Source organism: Felis catus, chromosome D3 (assembly GCF_018350175.1).
Source record: "Felis catus isolate Fca126 chromosome D3, F.catus_Fca126_mat1.0, whole genome shotgun sequence".
NCBI lineage: Eukaryota > Metazoa > Chordata > Mammalia > Carnivora > Felidae > Felis > Felis catus.
Genome location: NC_058379.1, coordinates 31639602 through 31659221, shown reverse-complemented (window position 1 = coordinate 31659221; position 19620 = coordinate 31639602). Strand labels below are relative to the sequence as shown.

At 46.4% G+C, this 19620-nt stretch overlaps 1 protein-coding gene across 18 annotated transcripts in view; it reads left to right on the top strand.

Moving 5' to 3' along the window:
* The first annotated feature begins 9125 nt into the window (after positions 1-9125).
* The window catches only part of LDLRAD4 (low density lipoprotein receptor class A domain containing 4), a 440311-nt gene continuing 429816 nt past the window's right edge, over positions 9126-19620 (top strand). For 6 of the 18 annotated variants that reach the window (XM_023241723.2, XM_023241718.2, XM_045041606.1 and 3 more), the window contains exon 1: positions 9129-9258. The gene's annotated coding sequence lies outside the window, so the exon portion shown is untranslated. Of the gene's footprint in view, positions 9259-9353; positions 9720-9771; positions 10290-10532; positions 10554-19620 lie in introns of those variants that run through there. The other 12 variants (XM_045041599.1, XM_045041611.1, XM_006938755.5 and 9 more) reach the window with 4 other exon arrangements.

Genomic DNA, 19620 nt, shown 5'->3' with positions numbered 1-19620 from the left:
TTCCAGAAGCTTGTTTAGTGTCCATAAGAGCTTGGTGTCTGGTAGGCTACATACTCAGCCCCTTCAACCATCCTTCTTTTCCGTTTGAGAAATGATTGTTAACAGGGGGCAGGACCAGGCAGAACAAAACACATTTGGTTGGACAATGTTTTTGTATTTTAACTTACTATATTAGTTTTAAGTTGCCAAGTAACAAATTAACCACAAATTTAGTGACTTAAAACAATACCCACTGATAAGCTTGCGGGTCAGAATTCCACACCCGGTGCAGCTGGTTTTCCACTGAGGGTCTCATCTGAGGCAATTAAGGTATTAGCTGGGTGGGGTTCTTATCTGAGACTTGAGAACCTCTTCCAGCTCACATGATTAAGGCAGAATTCCCTTCCTGTGGCTGTAGGATCCATATCCTGGCTGGCTATCAGCAGGGGCTTCACTCAGTTCCCAGAGGTCTCCCACACCCCTTACCATGTGACCCCCTTCATCTTCAAAGGTGGCACTGGAGATGCTTCTCACTTGGAATAGCTCACAATGGTTTTTTTTTTTTTTTGAATGTTTATTTATTTTGAGAGAGAGAGAGAGTACGCACACATGAATGGGCAAGAGGCAGAGGGAGAGGGAGAGAGAGAATCCCAAGCAGGCTCTGTGCTGCGAGCGCAGAGTTTGATGTGGGGCTCCATCCCATGAATACTGAGATAATGACTGGAGCCCAAGTCAAGAGTTGGCCGCTTAACCACTTGAGCCATCCAGGCGAGCCATGGAATAGCTCTCAATGCTTTGAATCTCTGCCTTCCTTTTCTGCCTCCAGCCAGAGGAAGCTGTTTTTCAAGGGCTCATGTGATTAGGTTGGGTACCCCTGGACAACTTCCCTTTCTGAAAGTATAAAGTAACCCAATACCAAAGGCATCACATCTTCCTATTCACAGGTTCCACCAAGGCACAGAGGAACATTGTGTGTGGGGGGGGAGGGTTGTTCTGTCCCCCACACCTTTAATAAACATGTTCCCCTATTTTCTTCTTTCCTTTCTCCTCCATTCAAGCAAGTAACTTGCCTTGTACTTCAATGGATTAGCAAGACAGGTGGTAGGTTGAAAACAGAATAGTCTGGGTTTTCCTGGCTTCTGATTTTCAAAAATCCTAGGCTTCTAGTAGAGCTCAGGGGATGCCTAGGGAGGTAAAAAGGAGAAGGATTTGTGGATGAAGACAAAGTGCTTCTAGGATCAAATCAAAGAACTTCTAGAAGCAAATGGAATTGTAGGCAGGAGCAAGAAAGATGTCTGTGTCCAAGGGACAGGAGTGGTAAGCTGCTGCATCTCAGGTGGCCACACAAATGGCAACAATGGATGGCACAATGGAAATATTTGTGCCCCCTGCCCCCAGTCCCACCATTCCCAAATACCCAAGCGTGGTGCCAAAATTCGGAGAGAGGGCGTCTCCAAGGACTGGGGTTAAGTTTCCCACCAGCTCTGTAGAATGGAATCTTAGGGTCAGAAATTATATGGAGTAGTAGAAAATAAAATTACATTGTTGTACATCTGGGTTTGTGGACTGGGATTCATACTTCCTACATAAGAAAAAAGATGGGATGGCACTTCAGGAAAAATGTGCTAAAGAGAGTATATAGACGTGTAGATTCAGAATGTGTGTATGTATGTGTGTTATGGATATGGATGCAATAATAGCAATATTTATATATACATGCACATATATCAGAATGTAAATGCACATATATACCAGCTGTGTTGACATATATCCACATATATATATTTTTATGTAGCACTTTATTTTTTTTACTTTTAATATTTCATGAAATCATTGCTATGTAACGGACAGCCAATTTATGATTTGAGCTGAAATTAAATGGAATGCCTAGTTCTTGAATCTGATGGATTGAATTGGTTGGAGCAGAGAACCCCCTGAGAATGGGGTCCATAATCCAGACCTCAAGTCCCATGATATGTTACCAACTCTCCAGGTAGAACAGGTTATAAAAGAACATTATAGAAGCTTCCATGGGGCATTGCCTTATTGATGGAAACATGCTATCAGATACAGGCTCTTGCCTTCATGCCCATGTTAACATGTCTTATGGGTGAATGAGCCTCATGTTTTCTTCAGCACCAGCTAGACATTCAGTCCGGAAAAATGAGTCGAGACCTTCTGTATGGCAGGGGGAAGGTCTGTGAGGCGTTTGTGGGGATAGTTGAGTGGGTATAGTTCCTCTCTGATGCTCCCCCTGTCTGAGAAAGGTGGTCTTGCTACTGAGTCACCCACCTGACAAAAGGCCTCCTACATCCAATATCCCCCCTTTTCAAACTTTCCATTATAGTGCATAACACATATATAAAATACACTGATTTTAACTGCACAGCTAATGAATTTTTATACATGCATACACCCTTGCAACCATACCCAGATCTACCCCTTACCCTCCAGAGGGTTCTATTTTGGATCTTCCCACTTAATACCACCCACAGGTAACCACTATCCTAACTTCTATCACTGTCGTTTAGCTTCTCCTGTTTGGGAGCTTCACATAAATAAAATCATACATTAGCATTCTTTTGTACTTACCTTCTGTCACTCAAATAAGTTTCTGTGACACTCATCCATGTTGTGTGCCAGCAGTTTTAAATTTTTGAAACTGCTGTGTGATCTCCCATTATATGAGCATACCACAATTCATTTATTCTTTATACACTGATGGACATTTGGATTGTTTCGAGTTCTTTTCTTTTTAATATTAATGAATAAACTGATATGAACATTCTTGTACTTACCTTTTGGTGGACATCCACACACATTTTTGCTGTGCTCTCCAGCCATTGTGGAATTGTGGGGTATGTAAGCAAGTTCTAGTTGTGCCATGTCCTTGTGAACTTTTAAAATTGTCAATCTTTAAAATTTTTGCCATTCCAGTGGGTGTGCTATTTCATTATGGTTTTAATTAACATTTCCCTAATGAGTTGAGTACATCGTTACAGGTTTATTGGTTATTTAGTATCTTTTTTGATAAAATATCTTCTCAAGTGGTTTGCCTGTTTTGGGGGGGAACATCTTTCCTTAAAAAAAGCTAGATAGAGGAGGTTATGTTCTTTGCAAACAACTGAATACTAGCTAAGATAGGGAGATACATAGTTGTCTGATTCTTAGTCAGGTTAGATCATAAGACTCTTTGTAAGTGATACAGAATCAGGGCTTCCATGAGAAGCCCATGGAAGGCCATTGAATCTGGGGCTGGCAGGCCCGGCAGGTAAGCAGGAAAGCCGACCATGAAGTGGGTGAGAGGAACTGACTGGAACATACAGGGACAACCTGAAGCCCATGAAGGCGAACAAATCATGTCTGTCTTTTGTCCCTTCAACTTCAACATCACAGGCAACCTGTAGAAGAGGCTACCAAAGGGCTATGCACACTGCCATCTGACACAGGACCAGGGTAAGGGGACAAAGAGAGAGCAGGTCAGGGATATGAATGGGCTTCACAGTGCTTTATGCCCCACGCTACCCTGAACGGGTTCCAGCCACTGCTTCACTTCCTCTGACAGCATCCCTAGCCTGTATTTTAAAAAAAGATAAAAGAAGACAATCTAGGTGGTACAAATAAACTTCAACATTTCATGAAATGGACAGTTTCCTTTTGAAGAACTGCAAAATGGGGCAAAGGCAAGAAGCTTTTATAGGATTAAGTATAAAGAAAAAAGAAGAGACAAATGGGAAATACTTGATGGGCTTGTTTGGGATGAGAAGGCCCAGGGTTGGCTTGGCATTTGGGGACTGGCTGACTGGACATACTGCATTTTGGATCAAATGCTGCATTTACAGGGACATGAAAGTTATTTAAGCTTTTCGTTTGCTGATGAGGCACCCAAAGCAGGAGTGGCTCCATCTTGGGCCTGGAAATTTATTTCAACACCTAGAACCCCATAGGAGGGGAATTCTGGGAAGCATGGTTCCAGCATGGCTAAATTGTCAGGGTATAAAGTCACCAGAGAGCCTGTGTTTGCTGGCAAGAAAAAGGACTAAAGGAAGCTAATATTTATGGAGTACATTTTGGGCCAGGTACTGTGCTAAGCGTTGAACTTGACAATGAAGACCCTGGTAGAGAGCTGCCTGGACCATGTGTCAGGAAAGCAGTGGAATAGGGTGGGGCCACAGTGGCCACTTTACACCCAGCTTTTGATCATACATCACATCCTGAAGGCTGTTGAGATGCCCTGCCCTGGTGTGGGTTACTTGAGACAACCTGGGCACCAGAAGAGGCAGAAGCTGTGAACTGCTATAGCCTTTTCATACTAAGGAGATTTTACTATACTTTAATCGTTGTAAGTGGTTTGAAAATACACATGTCATTGCCCAGGAATTGCTCCATCATTTTTTAAAAAAAGATTTTATTTTATTTTTTTAAGTACTCTCTACATGCAGTGTTGGGCTCGAATTTAACAACTCCAAGATCAAGAGTCACATACTCCACTGACTGAGCCAACCAGGTGCCCCATTTTCCCATTATTTTTGTTAACTGATGTATAGATACCATACATGAACATGTCTGGATGGAGCATCTGTGAAATAATCATTTACATTTTTTTTCCTTGCTGTATTTTTCCTTTTCCTCTACCTACCCCCCTCTCTTCAAGGAGAAAGGACAGATACTGTTTTTGTTTTTCCCAGGAAGAGTATTGCAGCAAGGCTGAAAGCAGAAGTTGTCTGCAAAACGTTTTCCTTTCTGTCTTTTGTGATTTTAAACAGAAGGGGAGTAGAATATACTACCCCAAGATATGCTTCTTTGGCATAAAGGATTATTTTAGACTGATTATTTTTTTTTTTAAGGCAACAGACAAGAGAGAGGCTCTGAAAACCAGGCAGTTACCCTTTTGTAAGAGACATTTTCATGTATAAGGCAAAACTCTATTTGTAAGGGTGTCTCCTCTCTGTACTAGGAAGAGAAGGGTGACTCTAAATCTCTAGAAACTGTTCTCAATGGAGATGGCAAGGACTTAAATATACATAACAATCCTACCTTTGTTTACTCTGCCTTTCCAAGTCTCATCCCATAACTGGTCTCCCCCTACCAACATCTTTTGTCTTTAGCTGGAGATGTTATTTAAGGTCAGGGCTTGGGCTCTTTTAGAGAGTTACTCAGTTTTCCTGGGTCTCTCCCATGTATGGGGTCGGGGCAGGGAGTTTGGTATGTTATTAAATTTTTTTTTCCTCCGGTTAATTGGTCTTTTTATTACAGAAGTGTCTTAGCCAAGAGCCTAGAAGGGTAGAGGGAAAATAATTTTTCTTCCTCCATAAAACCTCCACCCATAGAAGAGTAATATTTGTAGGTCCTGAAGCAGTGGGGACATTTGTAGTTCTCTGAAGCAGAGAATAATATGTATGTACATAGGGATGTAGCCAACCTCACAACAGACCCTGTGAGGTAGAACTTACTATCTCTGGTTTACAGACTGAACTCTGACACAGTTTGATGGCGCAGAGTAGTAACATGATGAAACGTGCCTATGCCATCATTGAGAAGTATGGGACTAATCCTTGTCTCCTGGAGCTGAGCTCATCCACGGATTTTGGGTCTAAGTATTTAGCTAGACTGGGACTCTCACTTCCCTAGAAGAACCTGCAATGCAAGCTTCTCTTTCTCACTTCCTCCTCTCCATTTCTTATTTAAATTAAAAAGTACAAAGAGAAGGAAGGATCATTTTGAATAGTTTAAGTTTCATCTAAATGTTATGCATGAGATCCAAATAACAGAATTATATTCTCTGATTCATATGTATTTTGTGGTCAGTTGGGGCCCTCAGAATCTCTTTTTTCAACGTTTGCTCATTGTGGTGTCTAAATGTGGTGTCCCTCCTGATCTGATGGGGTCCCCGGTTGGGTGGAAAGAATTCACCTGAGGCAAAACAAAGCAGATAGAAATTTATTGAATACACTGCAAGGGAAGGAGTGTGGGGGAACTGGACTGCAGAGGAGAGGCTGTCTGCAAGGAGGCAGTGGGTGGAGGGTTGTTTTAAAAGGGGGAAGATGAGGAGGTATGGCGATATATGGAATTTTCCCTTTTTTGGTAACTGTGCCTGGTTGTAAGCACCCCATTGGTTAGTTAGGGCTTATGAATATTTTGCGGTGGGTCCCTGATGGACCTGTCTGTATGCAGTCAGGTGGTCGGTGTGGGCCCTTTCTATATCCCATGGCTCTTTGCCTAAAAGTGTCCTCTACACTCATGTTTGCCCTTTCTATCTTTGTCTCCTTAGATAATTGACCTTCTATGGAATAAATATTGTTGGTATATAATCGACACCAGGTAAACTGTAGTGGATTTATACTGAGAAAGAATTTTTCTCACACCCCATTACTTGAAACCAATTTCAGTTGATTTCTGCCCAATTTAGTGATATTTTACTTCAATATTATTTACTTGTTTATCCCAATACTAGGCTCCATTCATTCCCCAAATAGCTCTTGAATCCTTAGTGAGGGTCAGGCATAGTTCTGTGTGTTGGGAATACACATAATCCACTATTTTGAGCAAAACAAAGTCCTGGTCTCCTGTGCTTCAGTCTGGGTCCTTGGAGGGAATGTGATGGATTATTAATGGGCAGGGTAAAGCTAACATATAATTGTGTTGAATTTTACAGAGAGCAAACATATATCTAAAGGCCTCTAACTCTCTCATTGCCATAATGTGTGTGTGTGTGTGTGTGTGTGTGTGTGCGCAAGCGCGCGAGTGCGCGAATGTGTGTATGTGTGTAGGGGTATGAGAAGGAACAGCTGAAATGGAAAACAAATACAGGGAGGACTGAGTGGAAAATGCAGGGACAGTTTCCTGTCATGGCTATTTTCTAGAAATAGAAATAGAGCCCTGCAGTTTCTAGTTATAAATTAAAGAAGACAAGAAAAGGCAATGCAAGATGAGCTAAGATTCATCATAAATGATAAAACTGAGGTTAAGATTTTAAAACTCAGCTCTCAATTTAAAAAGGTTAAATTATACACAAGGAAATCATGCACAAGTGAAATAGAAGAACAAATTGTTCATGGTCTTAGAAAAAACATTTTCTTCTTCATTGTCCCTGGGCAGTTTCTCATTTAGAAGGAAAAAGTTATTTTTCTTTCTACCCCAGGAGGGCAAGAACAGTTTCTCCAACACCACAGCCTCTGAGCTGCTATGAGTGTGGTATGCATTCATGTACATGAAATATAAACTAATAAGTATATACTTGCCAGATTCAGATAACCTGTATTAAATATTTAGTTCACTGCTCATTTAATGAAAGTTTACCCTGGCAGCCAGATTTAAAGTTGTCCTTGTAGTCTAAATGCTCCTCTGTCAGCCTAAGACCTGGGCATTCTCTACAGGCGCCAGCACAGTTCCTGGCCTAGAACAGGTCCTGTCCCTTGTGGCTGGGCTGAGCTTAAATGAACTGGATGTCAAAGCTACTGTAGGTAGGTGGCAGTATGGTTCAACTCCAGGCTTTTTGTGAAACCAGCCAGTTAGGAATTTTAAACCCATCTCTTTGTGGTCCAGGAACAAGTTACCGAAATCTTTTATAGCCTCAACTTTCTTGTCTGCAAAATGGGAAAGTATTGGCTGTCTCAGTTATTGTGAATACTAAATAAGACAATCTACTTAGTGTGGGACTTGGCACAATTAATGGTAGCTACTATGCTACATATGAGGAATGACCAAATTCTACATAGCAATTACCGTAAGTTGAGGAGAGCAGAGGGCTCTTTAAAGAAAGCTGAATTAAGCCAATGCTTCACTAACCAAAATATTACTGACAAATTATTCATAGTTTTCAAAAGATTCTCTTCTCTGACATTACAGGAAATTGAAAATTAATTTAATTAGCTGCACCTCTATTAGATCCTGCCTGAAATCCCAGGTTAGTATATTTTGGTATGTCTGCAGGGGTTTAATTTGGGCAGAGGGGAATTATCTAATTTTGGCGACTCTAATAAAATTGGGTTAAAATGCCCTATGCTAAGGCAGTACCCAAACTGCTTGCCTGTCACTTCTACTACTGCTGGAGGACAAAATACATTTTGTCTGCACTCAGGTAGAGTTCAAGTCCTGAACGGCTTTCAGAGGAGGAGAGCTGTAGGTCCTTTAAGGAGAAAGGGTTCGTAGCAGGAAGAATACGGATGACCTTCCATTTTGGAGCCATTGCCCTTTATAAAGGGTGGAGAATCCTTCAGGGGGTGACTACGTGGGGTCAGGAGGAGCCCGGGCCGGGCTGGCTCAGCTAGGATTCATCGGTTCCACTACGTGTCCTGCAGCCCTACTGTATGTCTAGGGACTGGTGTCCAAAGACCCGCGGCCCATTGGGCGCTGATAGCCCGCGAGGTAACTGGCGCAGGGAACAAGTCGGCCTGCTCTCCCCAGACCGTCCTTAGCCCGCCCCGGCGAGCCGGCTCCTCCTGGTGCGCCAGCCAGCCTTCTCTCTGCACTTGGAGTTCCCCGTCCGGCCGGCGGTGGGCGCGCGCCCCACGAGGCCCAAGCCCGCTGCCGTGTGTTCTGCCTGCCGGCCCGGCTGAGCCTTGGGGTCCCGCGGCCTCGGCGCCCACACGCCCCCCAGCTCCTTGCACGCAGCCTGCAGAGGTTGGTGCGGCCCGTGAGCGCGGGGTCGAGGCCGGCCCACCAGCCGCCAGCACCGCGGCCCCCGCCACCCCCGCGGCCTGGCCGCACGCCGGGTCCCCGCCGCGGAGGGGGATGGGGAGGGAGGAGAGACTGGAGGAGTTGGAGACAGACACAGCCTCGGCGAGCACAGTTACGGCTGGAGACAGACGGCGGCGGGAGGAGGAACACTTCCCCCCCTCCGGCGACGGGAAGCAGGACACCTCCCTCGGCGGCCGCAGCACGGTCTCCCCCTCCTCCCCCCTCCCAGAGGCTGCGGGCCAGGCCCGGCGGGACAGGCAGGCGAGTGCGGCTGGCCCTGCCTGCCCCGCGCGCCGCCGCAGCCGGCCGGGGATCCCCTGCGAGTCGGGGAGGAGCCGCCGCCGCAGCCGCCGCCAGACAGGCTGCGAGTCCCTGGGAAAGTGAAAGGGGGGCGGGGAGCGCGGGGGAGGCCCGGGGGTAAGGTCCCTGGCTCTTAAAGAGACCCGGCGCACCGCGCCGCGCTCCCCGCCGGCCGGCTGCGCGCCCCCCGCCGCGGCGGCCCCGCATCCCGCGCCCCTCCCCCGCGGCCCGCAGGGCCGGTGGCCGGGCGAGCCGCACTGCAGGCGGTCCCCCGCCACGGCTCCGGAGGGGCGGCCGCAGGTGAGTGCAGACCCGAGGTGGCTGTTGTGGTCTCGGCGTCTGGCCCAAGTTCAGCGCGGCGCGGAGGCGGGGTGGTGGTGGCGTTGGTTGGGGAGGGCAGGGGGCGGAGGACGCGGGGACAGGACGCTCAGGGAACGGGACGTCCGCGAGCCTGCGCCGTCGGCGGGGGCCAGAGGGAGCTGCCCAGCCCCGCGGGTCCTCCCCACCCGGACGAGTCCCACAGAGACGAGTGCGCGAGGTCTGAGGCAGTGTAGCCGGTGGGCACGGCGGCGTCCCGGCGCGCTCGCCCGGGCCGGGTGTGGGGAGGGCAACCCCGCACTCCCGAACGGAGGCCGGGCCGCCTCTGCTTGTGTGCTCCGTTGGAGGAACGTTGCCGACCTAAATCTCAGTGCCCGGCGCGGGATGTCCTGCGGTTGCAGGATTTAATTCTGCACCCCCGGGAGGCTGGGGTCAGCGCCGAGGTAACTGCCCAAACTAGGGTCTCGGTTCCCTTGGGCCTGTCAGCGAACCACTGCAGGCGGGGGGACTGGAGGTCGGCGGGAAGCGGGAAGATTGTGCAGGACCTTCCTGGGGAGTTTGCGGGAAGAAAAAGGGGCGGGAGCGGGCCTTACCCTGAACCCTGCATCCCGCTGCCGGACACCCCGCAGCCCGCGGCTCCGAGCCCCAGCACCCCGCATCTCGCGCCCCGCGCCCCGCGCCCCTGGGGCCCGCCTCACCCGGCGTCTGCTCGGGTCCCCCCGCGCACGTTGACGTCGGTCGCGGGGCCGCCCGGAGCTCCCGGCATTGGCTGGGAAGTCGATTGTCTGGGGCGGCTGCTATTACACTTAGGCTGGGTCTCCGAGCCCCGGAGGAAGCAGGCGTGTGTTGAATTTCTCTTTGACCCTCACGGTGGAATAAACAGGAAGCGACGAGCACCCAGCCCGGGCTCGGCACTTGCCTTTGTTGTGGGGTCCGCTTTGCTCAGTCGCGAGGAGGCTTCCCCGCGACCCCTACCGGGTGCGCCGCCCGGGGTGGCGTTGGGGGCGCGCCCCGTAAGTACGCGACTGGAAGACAGTGGGTTCTGTTCAGGTTAATTCAGTGTGGTGACGGAGAGGGCATTTGCTTGTTTCAAAACTTTTTTTTTTTTTTTAAACTGGAGAAGGAAGAGGCTTCCCTTTGAGGCAGAGATTTTCGGGAGGACGACGTGGACGCGTGGTGGGTGGGTGGCACCTGGAGAAGGCGCGCCAGTGCCCTGGTTCTGGGTTTAGCTGGCGGGGCACCGTGTCGCCGGTCAGAACAGCGAGCAACTCTTTAAAGTAAGCAGGGCTTCCTTGCTCCTAACCGGGCATAGGAATGATTGCTGAGTGGCATTGGCCACGTAAGCTAGCTTAATTTTTGTTTTCCCCAGAGTCTTTTAATTAGCTAGAACTGGATAATTTTGATTTGCTTCTTTTCTCTTTCTCTATGTCCCAACTATTCTCTTGCCTTTCTCGCTTTGCAATTACTTTGGCAACTTATCCCCAGACCCCACTTATGATTCAGTGCTGCTTTCTAAATGTTAATTAAGATTGTGGTAGGTATTCATTGATGACCTACTATGTGCTAGGCATTGTGGGCTGTGAGGTGAGATGAGCTGTTACAGAATGTTGATTCCGAGAGCTACTATTAGTAAGTTTCTTGCAGTGGAGGTGGGTAGAGATGATGAGCAGCCTTGGTCCTTAAAAATATGTGGGTCCTGTGGCTGGTGTGGAGGTTGTGGCTAGTACTAGGAAACTTCCCTTTAAAATGGCCCTTTCCCCTTGTTTGGCTAGCCAAGAAAGCTTTTCTTCCATTTGTATCTCTCCTAGAGCTTCTGGATTGAGCTCGGAATTAACAGGGAAGGTTCTGTAGAGTCTGCTCTGAGAAACTGCCATTGCATCAAGATATGTTCTGCATTTTGTATAAAACTATTTAGTCCTTTCTAATATTTATATTGAGTTTATGGTCATCTGTACATCTGCCTTTGTACTCTACACAGTTTTCTCTTGCAACATATTCTTTATGTTCAGTGAAGAATCATAATGTCAAACTTGAGTCATTACAGAGACAAATGAGATCTGAATATTACCCATGCACATATATTCAGTTATAATATTTGGTTTCCTATCGACCTTGGAATGCCATTTGATGGCCCTTGCAAAGCAGTGCTTTTTAAAACATAGGGGTAAATTCCTCATGATCTTTGGAAGCTTAATTCTTTTAAGAGCTTCATTTTGCTGTTGACATTGAACACACTGTTAGGAATTAGGGCCAAGACTGTAAATGCTGGTAAGGATTTGCTGTAATGGAGTTAGTTGTAGCTACCTTCCTCCCTTGTTTTAAAAGACCCTTCTAATTTCTTAATGTTCTTTTATTGCCCCGGGAAGAGTTTGTTGTCACTGGCCATGGTTCTAGTTCATGTAGGTTTGAATTTACTATGGAGAAGACTTTTCCCAGCAGGGTTTTAGGACTGTCTCTTGGATCCTTCTGGTTTGCATGACCACGGTCCTGCAGAGGAACCCAGCCAGTGCCACCTGCTTATTAAGGGATTTTGTGCCAATTTGTTGGCACATAATTTGAGAATCAAAGTCCCTCCCCCGCCTTGTCCCCCGCCAGAGTATATACATACATAGACAGATATTTCCCCCTAACTGCTGACGGTGTTCTAAGAATAGTTTTCTTGCCTGGCGCGCTGAGAGCAAGGACCCATCTGCAGAGGTGTTTACAATTTGGGACTGTGCTGTAGTCTTGGTTGACTTAGCAGCCTGGCAGAACAGCCTTGTAGCTCATGGGACACTGCCTGTTTTTCATCTGGGCTGCTGGAGGGGCAATTCCCAGCTGGACAGGGGAACATAGGTGAGAATGACTTTTGCTCTATGAGGGTAGTTTCTGTCCTGATGTCAAGTGGAGACCCCTAGGCTCCGTCTAGATCCCTTCACTGTAGCCTAGCTAGCAGTCACCCTGTGGTCTAGGCTTGAGATGACTGCTCTATGTCATCATGTGAAACCCAAGTACTCTCAGGGCTGGGGCAGTGACACGTGCTGTTGTGGCTGGTCAGATCTTTCTGGTAGTCCTTGCCATATTTCTTGTCACCTTTCATCATCTAGGCTTGTGGAGTTTCTATGATGTGTCTGTCCTTTTGGGTAAGAGTTAGTAGAGAAGAAAGAAAACTCAGCAATAGTTGTAAGAAAGATCACTTCATATTAACCTGGAAAGTTTTTAGAAACATTAAACATACTTGATGTAGACACATGGGTATTAAATATAAACAGAAGCAAAATCTCTATGTAGTCCCATCTTGCCCTTTTCTCCCTTCTTCCTTCTCCCCTTCTTCCTCATTCTATCCTTGCTCCCTTCTTTCCTTCCTTCCTTCCTGTCTCAGAAAACTCTTCTGGAAGCCATTATTTTTTGGTGTCAAAGTGACTTTCTGCCTACATGGGATTTGTTAGTCTAGAATTACACCTTGACCTATATTATGGGTGTTCATGGAACGTAAATCTTAAGTTTTAAAATAGGAATGTAAAGCTTCTTCCTACTATTTGGAAATTTAGGCCACAAGACCTGCCTACATTTTAGGGAGATTTTTTTGTGTGTGGCGTTATTCACTTTACTGTTACGCAACTCAAGCAAACAGTCCCAAGCACCTGTACTATTAATTGCTACAGAAATATTGGATTCATATTCCCAGCGACTATTGTTTTTTTCCCTCTATCATAGGAGGAATTGAAAATAGTGTTTGTGTTGTCTCTTATTCATGTGATTTAAGTATGGATTGTTTTTCTCTGAATTTCCACTAAAAATGGCACTTTGGCCTTTTAAGCTGTTTTTGTGAGGACTTTTCTTTCCACCAGGCTTGTTTTCCAGATAGGTCTTGGAAATTACGAAGAACATAGCTATAATTTCTCTCTTGATTGGCAGCTGAGAGCTTTCCCGGACAAAAATAAGGCTACACTGTGCCAAATGGTTGACTTTTCTAGAATAAAAACTCTAAAGGGTATGCAAAAAGTCCTCTGGTTAATATATTGGCATTCCCAGAACCCACTAAAACTCCGGCAGCCTTCCAGACACCACTTAATGAGGATGCAGAATGTCTGGCTCAAATCCCCATGAGCAGAAGGGGGTGGGGAGCTGATGTCCACACCCTTTATTAATTTTTAATGACTGTACTTTTGTTTTGCAGATTTTGCTCTGTACCCCCCTCATGACTGACCCCCACCATGCCACCCCCCTCCCCCATCCATTTATTTACTCATTTACTTGGCATTGGAAAAATGTTGAGACTTTCAAGGTTAAGAATCCTGCTGAGGGATCATTTCTGTTTGCATAGGTTCTTTTGTTGTTGCTTTTCTTTTTCTCCCCTCCTCCCTCTTTTTTAGAAGAGGAAGAGAGAAAAGGAACAGAAAAAGAGATGACAACTTTTTTTTTTTTTTATGATGCTTTATTGTCTGCTGGAGGAGAACCATTTACGAAACTTTAAGTTTGTCAGACAGTTTATATGACAGTGCAAGTTGGTGCTTGCCAAGCTCCAGACAGATTGCTAATGTTACATGACAGGGATAAATAAATTACCGCTGTCTGCAACACGCTTGCACTGCAAACGCACTCTGCAGCCGGCGGTCGGGCGCTGCGCACCCAGGGAGCCTGTTGGATGTGCAGCTGGGAGGAAGGCCTCTGCCTATTGCCTAGAATTCTGTGACTTGGTTCGGAAATGAAAAGGGTGTGTCTCTCGCTTTTATTTTTGGCAGTGCTGCAGGGCAGCAGAATGCACGTAGCAGCTGTGTGTCCTTCGTTTTGCTAGGCAGCTCTGCCCCCTCCCCTTGCCCTTCCCCTTCCTCCTCTCACCCCAGCGCATTCTTCCCTGTGCACCACGGGGCATGGCACCTAGTCTTCCTCCCAGGGACCTGCTGTGGAAGTAACTAAACTTTGTTCTCAGCTGCTTAGGCCCTATGTTTTCTCAAAGCCAAGTTTCAAGCTGTTTACGGTTGCGTTCTTTCTGCAGGTGCAGACATTGAGAACAAATTGTCTGAGATAAGTGTTTGTGTGCTGCCCTGGGAGGGGGCTGGGTGGCACTCCTTGGGCATAATGTACTTTCATCTCTGGCAATTTGGATAGTCAGCTGGCAGAGTGACAGGTGTAATGAACTTAATGGTCTTGCTCTAGTTGTTAGCGGACACACTGCTCATATTACAAAGCCACCTCCTAAGTTGGGCCCCTGCCAAATGACTTACTCTTCCCTTTGCAGACAAGATTCAGGGCTTGGACTACTCCAGTGACGTTAAGGTCAGGAATTGGGTAGGTGTGAGCAACATCTGTGTGTCCTCATCCACATGGTCCCTTTCTCTGCAAAGTAGAGCCATTGCATCCATTTTGCAAAAAGAATCCATCCCATCTGCCCCTGGCTAGTCATCCCTCCTTGAGAGGTGTGGCAAGCATCCTCTGTGTAGGTGTGTGGACTTCTTGCCCCTGGCATTCACAGAATGGCAGGTTTCCTGCTGTGCCTCGTCAGTTCCTGTGCACAGCCACCATTCTGCAGAAGTGGGCTTGGGCCTATGGCTGGTGGAGGCTCAACCAGGCATTGTTTTCATTGTCTGTGGCCCCACAGGCTTGCAACGTCTGCATAGAGTTGGGGAGGGGATTTCCATAGTAAAATCTCACTGCTTCCGGAAGGAAGGCAAGAGTGGAGAGCCCACGGCAGGAGGCCAGGCTGCTTTTGGAAGGGCTCCTGGACCTCTGGCGGGCCCTCCTCCACCAGGGTACTTGGTCACAGAATAGTAGCAGCAGTTCCAAACACTTGCATAGCACTGACTATGTGCCAGGCTGCTCTTAGTGTTGCACACATATGAACTAATGTAGTCCTTAGTGCAGCCCTCCTGTGACATCTGTACTGCTACCATCCCCAGCTTTCAGGAAGGCAATAGGAAGCCCGGAAATTGCCCAGTCACACCTCTTGTAAATAAAGGGTGGAGTCAGTAGGAGGAAGCCCTTGCATTCTCTCTTTTGGGGTCTGGGCTTTGACTCTAGGCTGCCTGAGTCTGGGCCCAAGTCAGAAGTTCATCAGAGATCATTCATTTACCAGCTGGGAAGGGGAGGATAGTACCCTTTCTGTCCCTTTCTTCTTCCTTCCTGCCTTCATCTGTAACTGATTATACCCCCCCTCACCTCCAGTCCCCATTCTTATTTCTAGCTTCTGCTTTCTGTGCCTGTCTTGCTGGTGACAAGAGCCTGAGTTTTGAGAATTAGGCCATTGGTGGCTTTGTTTTGTCCACATTGAACCTTGAGTCCCTTGAAAGACAGATGAAATAAAATCAGCAGCAATTTTATTGCCTGAGGTATTCTGTGCCATTCCTTAAAAACCTCTTCTGTTTGTCTTGTCTGGGTATAGATTGTGGGAGCATTAGGACCTATTTTCTGGAGGGTGAACTGAGGCCATTGGAGGAGAAGCCCTCTGTCTGCTGTGAGTCTGGGGATGAGGCTGGATGAGGTCCTACTTAGTCGTTTGTTCACTCAGAAGGATCCAGCTCACCCCAGTTTGTGGAATGCTACAGTTTTAGTTTTGTTCCCCAAATGTGCTTCCCACATTTGGGGGAAAAATGAAAAAATAATCATATCTTTAAAATTTTCTATTTTGCTCCATGAGGACATAGATTAATCATCCATGCACATCACTGTGTACTTTTCATGAAATATAGTCCGTCTTGGACAAACCTAACTGTTTGAGATTATGAAACCTAAAGTGAGTTCAGTTTGCAGGAGATCCAGATTTACTTGGGTCTGACAGGATAGTTCTTCAGCTGTTTGCAAACCTTCCCATGGCAGTGGGGCAGGGAATGGAACCCATCACAGCCCCTGAATTAAGCCAGGTGACTGGGGTGGTGCTGTCCCCTATATGATATGGTGCCCACACAATGTGTGGTACTTGATCCCAGCAGTCACCTGGATGGGGTTGGACAAGTGCTGTTCTCCTTGGGGTTGAGGCAGTGCAGGCCTGGAAGTTCCTGTTCTAGTCTGTGCTCTGTCCCCCCCATCTCCACAACGTTGAGCAGCCATGTTTTCATGTGGTGTGTCCCAGAGTGCATCATAGTCATCTACCCCCAGGATGCGCCCGTCACTGCCTGTGTGGCAGGTGTGAGCACCACCTGTCAAGGACAGACGTGGAGGCCTGGGTACACTGGCCACCAGTCCAGCTCTGCCCACTCTAGTTGAACCTAGACTTTTTATTCTACAGAGTCTTTTAGGCTTGCTGAACCCATCGTCATAGATCTAGGCTCTGAAATTCTTTTTTTCCTGATTATATTCTCACTGAAGATAGTTTGGAAAATGAAACGAAGAAAAAAGAAACAAAGAAGAAAATAAAAATGACTAAAATTACCTTTGATTCTACTACCTTTAGAAGACCACTGTTAATAGTTTAGTAGCTTCTTTCTAGGCTTATTTACTGATTAAGTATAAAATCATGTATAGAATTTGTATATGTTTTCAGACTTAGCATTTAATCCTGAACATTTTTTCATGTAATTTAAATATTCTCCAAGAGTACCACTGCTGATAACTATAACATTCTACTCTATGGTCATATTATTATTTTTTAAAAATTTGTTTTGGGACGCTATTACCAGTTTTCTCTATTATAAATGATACTGCGTTGAACATTTTGATTACATCCTTTGGATAGATTCCTAAAAGGGAAGTTCATGGGTACAAGAACTTTTAGAGGGTCCTCCAAAAGTTATTACCAGCTTGCTTTTCAGAAAGCATGAGGCATTTTGCATTCCCACAGATAATGAGGGTGGCTCACCCTTGCCAGTGTCAAATATTATTACAAAACTGTGCAAATTTGGCAGTAAATGTTATGATGTTTAAATTTTCCTTTCCATCTTTTTGTTACAAGAATCTAGGTCTATATCATCTGGATCACAAGTGAAGAGAGTTCTGCTGTTTGCCAGAGTTTTGTTATGGGCAAGTACGGTGATGTTTGTGGATGATCTCCTCAGGGACGGAGAAGACCTTTGTGCTAGTTTACTTTTATTTTTTATTTTTTTTAAGTTTATTTATTTATTTTGAGAGAGAGCGTGTGTGTCAACACACATAGACACACTTATGCACAAGTGGGGGAGGGGCAGAGAGAGGGAGAGAGAAAGAATATTAGCAGGGTCCACGCCCAGTTCAGAGCCCGAGGTGGGGCTCAATCCCAAGAACCGTGAGATCATGACCTGAGCAGAAACCAAGAGTTGGCTGCTCAACCAGCTGAGCTGCCCGGGCGCCCCAGCCTTTGTGCTATTTTAAATTGGAGATACATTCTACTTAGGTAGGTTAAGGACACTAAACAATCTACTATATTTTAAAATAAAATTAGAGGATTTTATGGCCAAGAACTGCACCTGGTTTTCCCACCATCTTCACCCTACCCGCTGAGGGTAACTTGGACTCGCAGGGGAGAAGTGCGGACCAGGAGAGAAAGTGGATTCAGTAGCCAGCTGCTGGAAGATGGTGTGCCATCTTGTTCAGTCACTTCTCTCTGTTTGAATGACTACTTTCTGAGACCACACTCTTCCCTAGCTTTGTCCCCTAGGATGCTGACATAAAATTCTCTTAGGTTTTACCTGATGGCTGATGCTCAACACTTGACGTGGGTGCCTCTGCAGAGGGCACTCACTTCCTCCCTTCCATAGATCTGGCAGAGTCTTCTGCTTCCAGCAGAGGCCTGCGCCCTTTCAGAGTCACATGCTACTATTAACAGTGTCTGGCCTCCTAAGCTGATTGCTCCTGAAGCTTGAGAGAAAAGAAAAATCATTTTAGGAGGTTTTTGATTAACTAAAGGCAAATCAGTTTTGTATTCTTTGAAAGGCAGCCTTTTCAGCTGAGAGGCTGGGACAGGCTGGCTGGAGGGGAGCCCATTCACAGGGCTGGTTGGAGGAAGCAAGTTGTAATACCCGCATCTTGGGGGCTAGTCCCATTTTGCTTGTTATGTTCACATGCACCTTCATGCATCCATTTGTTCAGCAGCTGTGAGGGCTTACTGTGCTCTGGGGTGCATGCTGGGAGTGTGCCTCATCTGTGGCATGGCCTAGTGAGCAGTGTGCGAGATCCACGGGGCCCAGGTGGGCACCGTCCTCTCCTCTGTGCCGAGGTGAGTTGATCCCTGGCACTACAGGCATGGATGGTGCCAGGCTCTGCGTGGGCATTTGTCTCTTGGCCTGCATCACTCCCTTGCTGGCCATGCCGTCAACCCCATGCTGCATTCTAGGTACAAACCCACTCTTGCCATGGCTGGCAGTGTGGACGGTGCCAAGACCTTGGAGATGGAGTATGCAGAAAACTGCCAGTGGGTGGCAGGGCTGGTTGGTGGCCACACAGGTGGTCTGACCATAAGGGGTCAGGCAGTATCTTTAGGGGAGCAGCTTGTGCTGGTCCCTTTCTGCAATTGGGAGGGAGGCTCCCAGACAGTTGCGTGCTAGTGATGTTATTGAATAGTTTGCTGGAACATTTACTCAGGGCATTTTGGGTGACTGAAAAATACACCTTGTGTACTTTCCCCCTGTTTGCTGTTGGCTGGTGTGTGCGGGTCTGACAGACTTTTGTTTAATTTGACCTTCCTGCATTTGGCTTGTTCCTTCAGCAGAATGAGAAAATGCCAGACTTTTTTCTAGGAGGGATAGAGGGCCTTTTTGGACATAATGCATGCGTTATTTTTTTTTTTTTAATTTTTTTTTCAACATTTTTTATTTATTTTTGGGACAGAGAGAGACAGAGCATGAACGGGGGAGGGGCAGAGAGAGAGGGAGACACAGAATCGGAAACAGGCTCCAGACTCCGAGCCATCAGCCCAGAGCCTGACGCGGGGCTCGAACTCACGGACCGCGAGATCGTGACCTGGCTGAAGTCGGACGCTTAACCGACTGTGCCACCCAGGCGCCCCAATGCATGCGTTATTTTAAAGGTAGAGGTAATGTTTACAGTTGGATGGCTTGGGTGAATGTTTGTTTTTCTGCTACTTCAGCTATTAAGATAAATATTGTACCCTTACAGAACTTAGCTTTCATCCTATTCATATTTAAATGTGAGCTTCAGAATCTTTATTTCTAAACTAGAGGTAGGTCCTGGGACTTAATTTTTTTTTATCTGAAGAGTAATGTAAAAATAATAAATATTATATATATACACACATATATATATACAGGCATAACTACATAATTATTAGTAAATTTAATCCAGAAAAATCATATTTGTTTTCTGATAAATACAGTGGGACATTAAATGGAGTTGGAATTATTTAATGGAACTCTTAGTGCATTACTTTGCAATGTGAATGCATCCTTTTATTGTTATAACATGGTTTATATATTGGGTTTTAAAAATTGGGGCACA